The sequence below is a fragment of the Jaculus jaculus genome, chromosome 4 (assembly GCF_020740685.1).
Source record: "Jaculus jaculus isolate mJacJac1 chromosome 4, mJacJac1.mat.Y.cur, whole genome shotgun sequence".
Classification (NCBI taxonomy): Eukaryota; Metazoa; Chordata; class Mammalia; order Rodentia; family Dipodidae; genus Jaculus; species Jaculus jaculus.
Window position 1 is genome coordinate 138,230,016 of NC_059105.1, and position 9,860 is coordinate 138,239,875.

At 35.6% G+C, this 9,860-nt stretch overlaps 1 pseudogene; it reads right to left on the reverse strand.

Moving 5' to 3' along the window:
• Positions 1 to 2,960: 2,960 nt before the first annotated feature.
• Positions 2,961 to 6,429, reverse strand: LOC101617439 (annotated as a pseudogene).
• Positions 6,430 to 9,860: the final 3,431 nt, after the last annotated feature.

Sequence of the window (9,860 nt, forward strand, 5' to 3'; positions counted from 1 at the left end):
TAAAATAAAAAAGCAAGTATAACTAAGTAATATTTGAAAGGCATCTAATACTCTTATGTTGAGTTCAGATAGAAGGAAAAACTGAGAATAAGTACCTGCTAAATTCTACTGGTAAATCTCTTATCAAATGTATTGCCTTCACTTACCTGCCAGGAAAATCAATGATTATTATATCATTGTGATATCACAAAAAACAGCATAGCTCTCTTATCAAGATTTAAATAATTGAGAAAAAAGATTCAGGACAATTTAGCCAGTGGTTGTAAAACCAGGGTTTGATGTTTATGGAGGAAAATTAGTGATTTTATAAACCACTCCCAAGGTTAGATGTCCTCCCCTGTACACAATCCATCCTGAAACTCACTGAAGCATTGTTTCCAGTGAGGCATGACCTGAAAGAACTGAAGAGAATGCCTACTCCTAGGAATTAGTGACTCTGAATAAGAAATATGAAACAAAATACCAAGAAATCAGCTGACCAATCAGTTAAGGCACTGAAGTACTTTACTTAGGGTAGAAAGGAGACAAAACAGACAGCATGTGTCTCCTCATATAGAATGAAAATTCAGAAAAATAAGAATAGATCCCTGTCACATTACAGTTATTTTCTTTTAAAAATGTTTAGTCTATCATTAAGTAGGAATTCAGGTCAATGCCAACTATGTATTGTTACAATTTTGCTCTGTCCTTCATAAAGTCAAAACAGTTCATTAATTTAACAGAGTTTGACTTGTTCACACCCGGGGTTGAAAATTCACTGATTTGTATATTTTGATGACTATAACACCCCCTTTGCAAGTTATTATTAAGAAGAAATAACTACAAAAGATCAAGTGTCATCAAAAGTTAAAGTCCAACAATGTTAGTCTTCAAACATAAAAATATTTGACAATTGTTGGTTACTTTTTAAAGAAATTAAAAAGAAAGTCATTTTTATCAGTACATTTACTCTGCTGAATCTCAGTAGGAAGAATGAGATATTGTAGCATTTCCTGAGGTAGCTATCTCACAGTGGAAGAGAAAGTATATTCCAGGTTCCTATTAACATATCATGATGAAACCAGACCTACAGTGATTATTATGTTAAGATTGTAGTAAGTTATGCAGATGCTAAGATTATGAAAATACTTTTTGGGGGGTTCATTTTCTTTTAATCGTCAAGATGCCCATTTTTTACTTCAGGGGTACAGTTGAGAAGGAAGTTATTCAAGATCTAGTACTCAGAGAAAAATGAACTCTCCTTAAAGATGACCAAGGATAGCAGATAACTGTTTTGTTCTTTTTACTTTTATCTGTTTTCATGTTGGAAACAAAATTATCTCTAAATTTTGAGATATATCCCAGAAAATGGATACAATCAGAATCTAGATTTTACTTTTAATTTTACCAAATCCCCTACAAGTGCTGTTCATTTTACTATAACCCAAGGATTAGTCTCTGTATAAAATAAGGAGAGATCTTTCAAATAAACATTGTCTTTTTGTGCATTTTTCTGAATGAGGAGAGGGTTAACTGTCTATATGAATATATCTTTGTTCACAAAATAGTATTAGGTATTAAATGTCCTTTAAATTTAGAAACTTTTAGTACTGGAAATTATATTTACCTACTTTCATGTGTTCTTGATTGACACCATCAATGCTTGCAATTTAATATTGGTTTGATAGCAAGAATTCTCTGGTGAATGTAGCCTCTAGAATGCCATTTAAATAGATATTTGTTGCCCTCTGCCATAATTTTTTATAAGTGTTTTACAGTTTTGCATATGTACCAGTCAGTTATGAATGTATATTTCTCTAGAGCTTTTTTTTTATAAAGTATGTCATCATATATTGAATTTTATCAATATAACTGATCATGTGTGATTAGTTTAGTTTTATATTATATTATTTTATGAATAATGTTGAATATTTCCCTGTATGTCAAGGGCCTCTTATATTGTACTTATATTAAAACTTCTCTTTGTAGTTTTTGTTTATCAGGTCTTATGTTTTACAAGTTTTAATAAGATTTTAGGTTATGAATCTTACTATTCAGGTAAGTTAAACAGAAATTATTTATTTGTGTGTTTTTCCTGTTTTATTGCTATTATTTTAGTCAAACTCCCCTTCCTCCTCCAACTTTATTGGAATAGTTTAAAATTACATTTTCTATTTTCTAGGACTTCCATAGCTTTTTCTATCTGCATTTTAATGAATGAATGAAACAGGCGAAAATAGTTGCCTAAGAGATATAATATACAAAAATAACATCTTGATTTCTGTGAAAATGCATTTCTCTGCAATTCCTGAATAGCTCCGATTTATGTTAACTCTGAGCATGGATGTTTCCTGTGGGTTTTAGATTTCATCTTTGAAAGTGTGTTCTACACCTCTGCCATCTCCACCTGTGCGTCCAGCGTCAGCACTGCACGAACCTGCTCCTTTCATCCCACTTCTCTGGCATAGCCATGCACACGTTTCCCTTTTCATTTTGTGAACTCCCACTCAGCTGTATGTTCTGAGGGCCTGATACAGATGTTACTCGATGTTATTTAATAGCTACTGAGTTCAGACAATCCAAGACCATCATTGTGCTGAAATTAAAGTTACAAAAGGAAGCTCATAGACACTTTCAAAACTGGTCTTATCCCCTTCATGGGAACACACCCAAGAAACCCAGAAGGGCTTACTAGTCTGACTCAACTCTTCCATTCATGCATCCCTATTCACAAGTGGTATGGAAAGGGGGTTCTTTAACAAAGCATTATACATGACACCTCTACCAAATTAAACATAAACTTTTTTGTAGTTAAATGCAGAAAGTCGTATTTGTTCCACCTTCTTCCTCCTCTTACACTGGAAGTAAAGTTCACTGGCCTAGGAACAGCCTCTATCTGCCAACCTTTGGCCATTGAAGAGGATTCAGAGAAAATAAAACAACCATCAATCAGAAAAAGGAGGTGCACCAAAGAAAAATAATTAGGCTGCAGCCTCAATTGTGCATTCCTGTGCAAGATGCCCTGACTCGCTGCAGTGGTAGCAGTTGAATTCACTTGTCTTCCTGCATTTTATGGCTACGTGATCAGTTTGACCACACCTATAGCACTTTACTTTGGTGCAGTCTCTCTGAATTGTCCAAATTGTTCACAAGAATAGCACTTCTGCCCATCGGCGGGTTGCAGTCAAGAGCCACATGGCCCGGTTTGCCACAGGTGCAACAGCACTGCCCTTGCTCCCCCTTGGGCTCCTTGGCAATGTACCTCTGCGGCAGTAACAGCAACCTTCATCTTTCTGAAGATCACAATCCTTGGCAAGATGACCAGACTCACTACAGCGATGTCTTGAAGAGATGAGGAAACAAACTGGAAACTTCTGCCACGGCTTCTCATTCCACGACCCTGACCTCCACCATCCACCACTAAGACATTCCCTGGCCCAGAGGCGAGCTCCTGCACTCCTGAAGCCCTCCTGGCTGCAGTTAAAGCTTCGCTGTCTGAGCAGCCCAGGGCTGCGGAGATGTGCACGCCGGTCCCGAAAGGCAGTGGCTGTTTATTTTTAGGGTCTTTGGATGCAGCACACATGGCTCTGCAGATGGCCCCACGCCTAATTATTACTATTTTATCAACATTACTGTTATTAAAAAGTTCTTTTTTTCATAAACATTTTATAGTTATAATTTATATGCAAATTATCATTTTAGGTTAACGTTTTAAGATTTTTATAATTGAAAATTAGCATGCAGCCACTAATATGATCAAGTTAGAAAATGAGGTTGCATGGACAGTTTTGGGTACTTTTGAAGAGGGAATGAAGAAATTGACAAATGTGTTACTATTCTAAAATACCAAGGTCAAACTAAAAACATGTAATGTCAAATTTGATGTTGTGGCCTATCCACAGTTTGTCCAAGTTTTATTAATCTTCATAAATTTCACTTTTTGTTTCTCTTGGTCTCTACACATGCTGTTATGGTTATTAGGGAGTGTCTATTGTCTTTCAATATATTTGATATCTGCTGGTCTCAGTCATCACTACAAACCATACACAGACAAAAGTATATATATATATACACATGTCATTTGATTTTGTCTGAAATGTGGTAAAACTATGACTTTTTTGGAGAAAGGAAAAATAAAACATATTTTACTCATTTGATCCATGTCTTTATTTTTCACACATGTAGACAGCTTGCTAACTTGGAAATCTCTTACAAGGTGAGTGTTGCAGTCAGGTTCACATGGCTGGTAGAAATCACCAGACCAAGAGGAGCTTGTGGGAAAACAGGGTTTATAATGGCCTACAGGCTCAAGGGGAAGCTCCACGATGGCAGGGGAAAACGATGGCATAAGCAGAGGGTGGACATCATCCCCTGCTTCACATAAGGTAGACAACAGGAACAAGAGAGTGTGCCAAACACTGGCAAGGGGAAACTGGCTATAACTCCCATAATCTGGCCCCCCACAATACTCACCTCAGGAGGCTTTAACTTCCAGTTGCCATCAGCTGGGGAGACTAGCATTCAGAAAACCTAAGTTTGTGGGGGACACATAAATCAAACTACCACAGTGAGTTATTCAGTCCTATGTTTGGGTAAAGTTTTTGAAAGCATGCTTGTAGTAACAATTATCTAAGACCACTGTAACTTTTTCTATGGCCTTTCCTCTGTTAAGAGTCATGCACAGGACCACTCACAGGAAGTAGGATTTGAGCTGGCAAGCAATTTATTTTTGATGTGCTAGTGAGATGATATCGTATATAGTGTTTTAAAATAAATGCCCTGAAACATTAGCATTTTATCAGCAGTCCCAGTGAAAGTTTCTCTTCTATGACTATGTTTATCTGAACTGCTTACTTAACTGGAATAATGTCAAAAAGTGTTCAAGCCAGAAGTCAAAAAGCAGTAGCAAAATATCATTTCAACTGACACCAAAAGTTTATAAGAAAAACAAAGGACAAATTATCATAATCCTAAATTTATAAGTTTCTTAGACTTTTCAGGAATAAATAGAATTACGTATGATAAGAAATCAATCAACCCAATAAAAATGGGCTATATAACTTAATAGAGAATTCTCAAAATAAAGAAAAGAAATATAAATATCATATAAACATCTAAAAGCAAGTCTTACATCCTTAGCTCTCAGGAAAATGGAAATTAAAACTACTTTGAGTTTCCATCTTACTCCTGTCAGAATGTTTATCATGAAATAAATCAAATGATAATAAATGCTGGTAAAGGTGTGGGGAAAGAAACTCTTCTGCATCATTGGTGGGAATGCAAACTTGCATAGCCAGAGTTGAAATCAGTGTGGAGGTTCCTGACAGAGCTAAAAATAGATTTTCCATATGATCCAGCTATACCCGTCCTTGGCACACACCCTAAGGACTTTAGTCATTATTATGGAGGTACTTGCTCATCCATGTTCATTGTTGCTCTATTCACAATAGCTAAGAAATGGAACCAGCCTAGATGCCAATCAGCTGGTGGGTATAATGGATAATGAAGATGTAGTACACCTAAACAGTGGAGTTTTATTCAGTTGTAAAGGAAATTAAAAGTAGGAAATTTGCAGGGAAATGGATGGGTCTGAACAGATTATATTAACTGAGGTAAGACAGGCTCAGAAACTAAGACATCACATGCACTCTCTCATTTGTGGATCCTGGCTTCAAATGTTTAGATTTGTTCATGAGGTGGAGTAAATATCAGTAGTAGAGGTCAAGAAGCTAGAAATGGACCAGCAGGGAGAGAGGAGAAAAGAGGTCTTAAGGGGATGGTCTAGCAGATATTTAAGCAGAGTGGCAGAATATTTGGGGTAAAATGTTCTGATTTGTGGCAGGGGAAGTGGATGGTGGGAGGGGAGAGAGAGAGAGAGAGAGAGAGAGAGAGGGGGAGAGAAAGAGAAAGAGAGAGTGTTTAGGGAAAAGTACTATATGAGTTTGCAGCTATCAAGATGCTAGAAAGACCCACATAGCCTGAGTGGGGAGAAAAAGCATCAATGTTATTAACCATCAGTGGTCCCTGCAAGATTTAAAGGTGGCCACCTAGGACAAATATGCCAGCTGGTTCAATGGTGGCATGTCTGTGATAAGGAAAACCAACCACTCTGTTATGGATCTAAGGCCTGACCTATGGGAGAAAATCCATTCATACTACTGAAAACCTAAGCAAAAGCCTATGGCTAGGGAGGTCAAAAACCCTACGGGAGAAATGGCTACTTTTGTCTGGATAAATTGATATATGAATTGCACCAAACTTCCCTCTAAATACTTATGTTTATGCCCATATATTCATATGACTTTTACCTTTGGTTAGAAAAGCTTCTGTTTTTATGTCAGTGACCACTAGGATGTCTCAAAACTCACCAAAGTGTTGAGAAGAAACAACAGTCATGTGTTCAGCACTAAGGGAAACATCTCCATCACATTTCCAGAGCCCAGGGACCATTGCTGAAGAGGTGGGAGAATATACCAGCCAACAGAAAGAAAGTTTGCTTTGCAAACTGTATTCCAGAACCAAAGTGGCTCTGGTATTCCTGACACTAACTACACAGACTCATATAATAGAAGGGGCAAAAATGATGTCATGAAAATAGAAGCGACTAGTTCAAGAAGAGATTCAGTGGAAAGGGGCTGGGGAATTGGGAAAGGGAAGGTGGAGGGAGGGGTCTATGATCATTGCATTTTCTATATGTATGGAGGCTGTCAACAAAATGTTTTAAAAACATTTTGAATGGTATAGATCTGGTACTGTTTGGAGAATGTGTGTTGTCTTATTACTCATTCTAAGTCAATTTTTAAAATTTTATTTTAAATTCTGTTCCTCCCTCAAATAAGCATAATAATGATACTTCTCAAACTTGGATATTTCCTGGTTCAACACCAATGTCTGTTCCTCCTTTCAACAAGTTTTATTCCAATCTCTATATCATTTAAAGGACTGATTATCATGTCTCCTCATGCTACTTTGCAGGTTATCACAATTAACCTTTCTTTAGAACTTATACAATGTTCTTTTCTGAGATCATTTTAGCATTATGAGATAGATGAGATTCTCATCATCATTTTACAAATTAGAAACAAAGGACAAAAAGTTCAACTCAAGGTCACATGTCTAGTTGAAGCAGGGTACTATGTAATCATTAACTGTGCTTCATTGAGTATGTTAAGTCTCAAAAACAACAAAGATTAATCTGAGTTGTTTACTGCCCAGTTTTAGGCCTCCTTATGCTTGAATTTTGCATATAAAATGCTCTTTCTTCCTTTCCTCCCATTCTTTCATGAATACCTCAAAACTTCAATGAATAATGCATAGATTAGTGTGGTAGTGAATAATATCTTGTCAGAACTTTATCTTTAGAGCATCCCATACATCACCTCATATAATGGGAGATATTAGACAGAGAAAATATCTTGGCATGTACATCACTGGGGAAAGAATGACAATAAATATGAATCCAGATTTCAAAGCAATTAGGAGGTCAGCATATCCAATAGGCAATAAAATTTTTATTCTATCAACAAAATGGATTTATGAGATTTGGTCCTTTCACTTATATATCAGAAAATAATGAATGCAGTACATCATAAATTATAAAACAAGTACTAGTTTCAGAATGGCATGAGCTTTGAAATGTTTTTGTGACATATGTGTTGTCAAAATGGCCTTTTGTCATCACTTAGAAATGAAGAATGGCTGTATTCAGCTTGGTCAGCTTTCTGTCTTATAAGCCTCATTTCCTTCCTTCTGACTGGATGGTACTCATGCTGGTACCAGGGTAATATAGTTGATCTAGAAGTGCCTCTACTTCAGTTTAGGTAACTCTGGATCCATTGTGTATGTTCTAAATTAATGTTAAAAGTACAATGTAAAATGAAACTATGAAGAAATAAATGCTGATGCCTTTGATTTCTTCAAATAATATCCTTTGCTTCTCTTGGACTTGTAATGAAAAACAATGCAACAATCCCTGTCTTATTTTTTCACAACATATTAGAAACATGTGAGGGCAAAAGTTTGATATCCCATAATGGACATTTTATAGATGAATGAAACAGGCATTTGAAGATGTATACCTATGGTCTCATTGTTGACTCAGCTTAGGGGACACCCTTTCAATCTATCCTTTTAAATAATAAGTAATTTCAGGTGATTTGGTTTACTCACATTATGCTTTTATGGCTTATAACTGTTTTTAACCTGTGGATATATTTTAGAAATACTATTATTATTGTCAGTCTTAAAGTTATATGTTTAATTATATTTACCTTTATTCCTTTATATTCATTTCTTAGATATTTATGAGTGATAAATTATTTATAATTCTAAATCAGTAACCTCATTATGTAACTAACTTTATGTTTTAAATATTTTATCAATTTGGTTATATTACAAAACAACTAATATGCTGGAGTGCATCTCAAACTTGGCTGTCTCCATATTGGTTATGTTGGCAATATTGATTGACATTTCTACTGGTCAGAAAATTATAGCTGGGTTTTACTCTTTATATATTTTGGTTGCACCATATTTTATAATTGTCCATTATTTCTTCAAAGTAATACATGCATTATAAGAAAATGAACATCAGTGGCTGCAGAGATGGCTAAGTGGTTAAGGTACTTGCTTGCAAAACCCAAGGACCCAAGTTTGAGTCCCCAGGTCCTATGTAAAGCCAGATGTACAAGGTGGCACATGCATCTGGACTTTGTTTGCAGCAGCTGGAGGCCCTGGCATGCCCATACATTCATTCTCTCTCTCTTTTTCTCTTTCAAACAAATAAAAATGACATATTAAAAAAATAAAAGAAATATCACATATCAATTTTAATTTTATTTAACAAAAATCAACTGTAACTAGTCTTCACTTTTCAGAGCTTTGCAAATCAAACAAAGATTAATCAAGATGAAAAAGTGTGTAATGTGATCCTACTCATTAACATGGAAAAATTATTGTTTTGTTCTTAAATTTTTATAAAATTTGAACACTTTGTCATTGTTATTTATAAATATATGTCTACCTAAAGAAAAGTATCTCATATTTACTATTGATTAAAACATAAGAAACACTGATGATAAATATATATTGTTTTCTTGCTAAAATTGATTGAGTAGTTTGAACAGGGGCTAGGGAAATAGCACAGTGGTTAAGTGGTCTTGCTTTCAAAGCCTACAAGCCCATCTTCAATTCCGCAGTACTCACGTGAAACCAGATGCACAAAGTGATACAAGAGTCTGGAGTTCAGAGTTTATTTGCAGCATAAAGAAGTCCTTCTGTGATTATAACTATTCTTTCTCTTCCTCTCTCCCCATCAATAAATAATCATGTGCCATGATTCCCCTTCTTTTGATTCAAATTTTACTATCAAAATCTTTTTTTTTTTTTTTTTGTCTTTTGTGCATTTTCAACTTTACTGGGAAATTTTCTTTTTGGATATTCACTGTATCTTATTTAATAAATAACACATGGTTTATTTGTAAAGAACAAGAAAATAGTCACATTTGCATGTTTACTGAATCACAGATGTATTGACCAAGTGTGGTGGTTGAGTTAAAAGTCCCCCATAGGTTTATGTGCTTTGAATAATTGGTTCCCAGCTAGTGTCAACTTTGAAGAGTGGGGGAACCTTTGGTGGGTTAAGTCGTGCTGACGGTTTGTTAATAACCTGCAGGGTTATTAGCCCAGCTCCTGAATGTTCTGAACCATTTAGACTACTTCCTGCCTCCTGCCATGTGAAAAGATGTGAGCTTCCTGTTGATACTATGTTTTCTTCCACCACAGTGAAATCTGTCCTCTATACAGTTAGAGGAAAGAAACCCTTTCTTCCCATAAGATACTTTTGTTAGGGTTTTGTCCCAGTAACAAGGAAGTAACTTTAA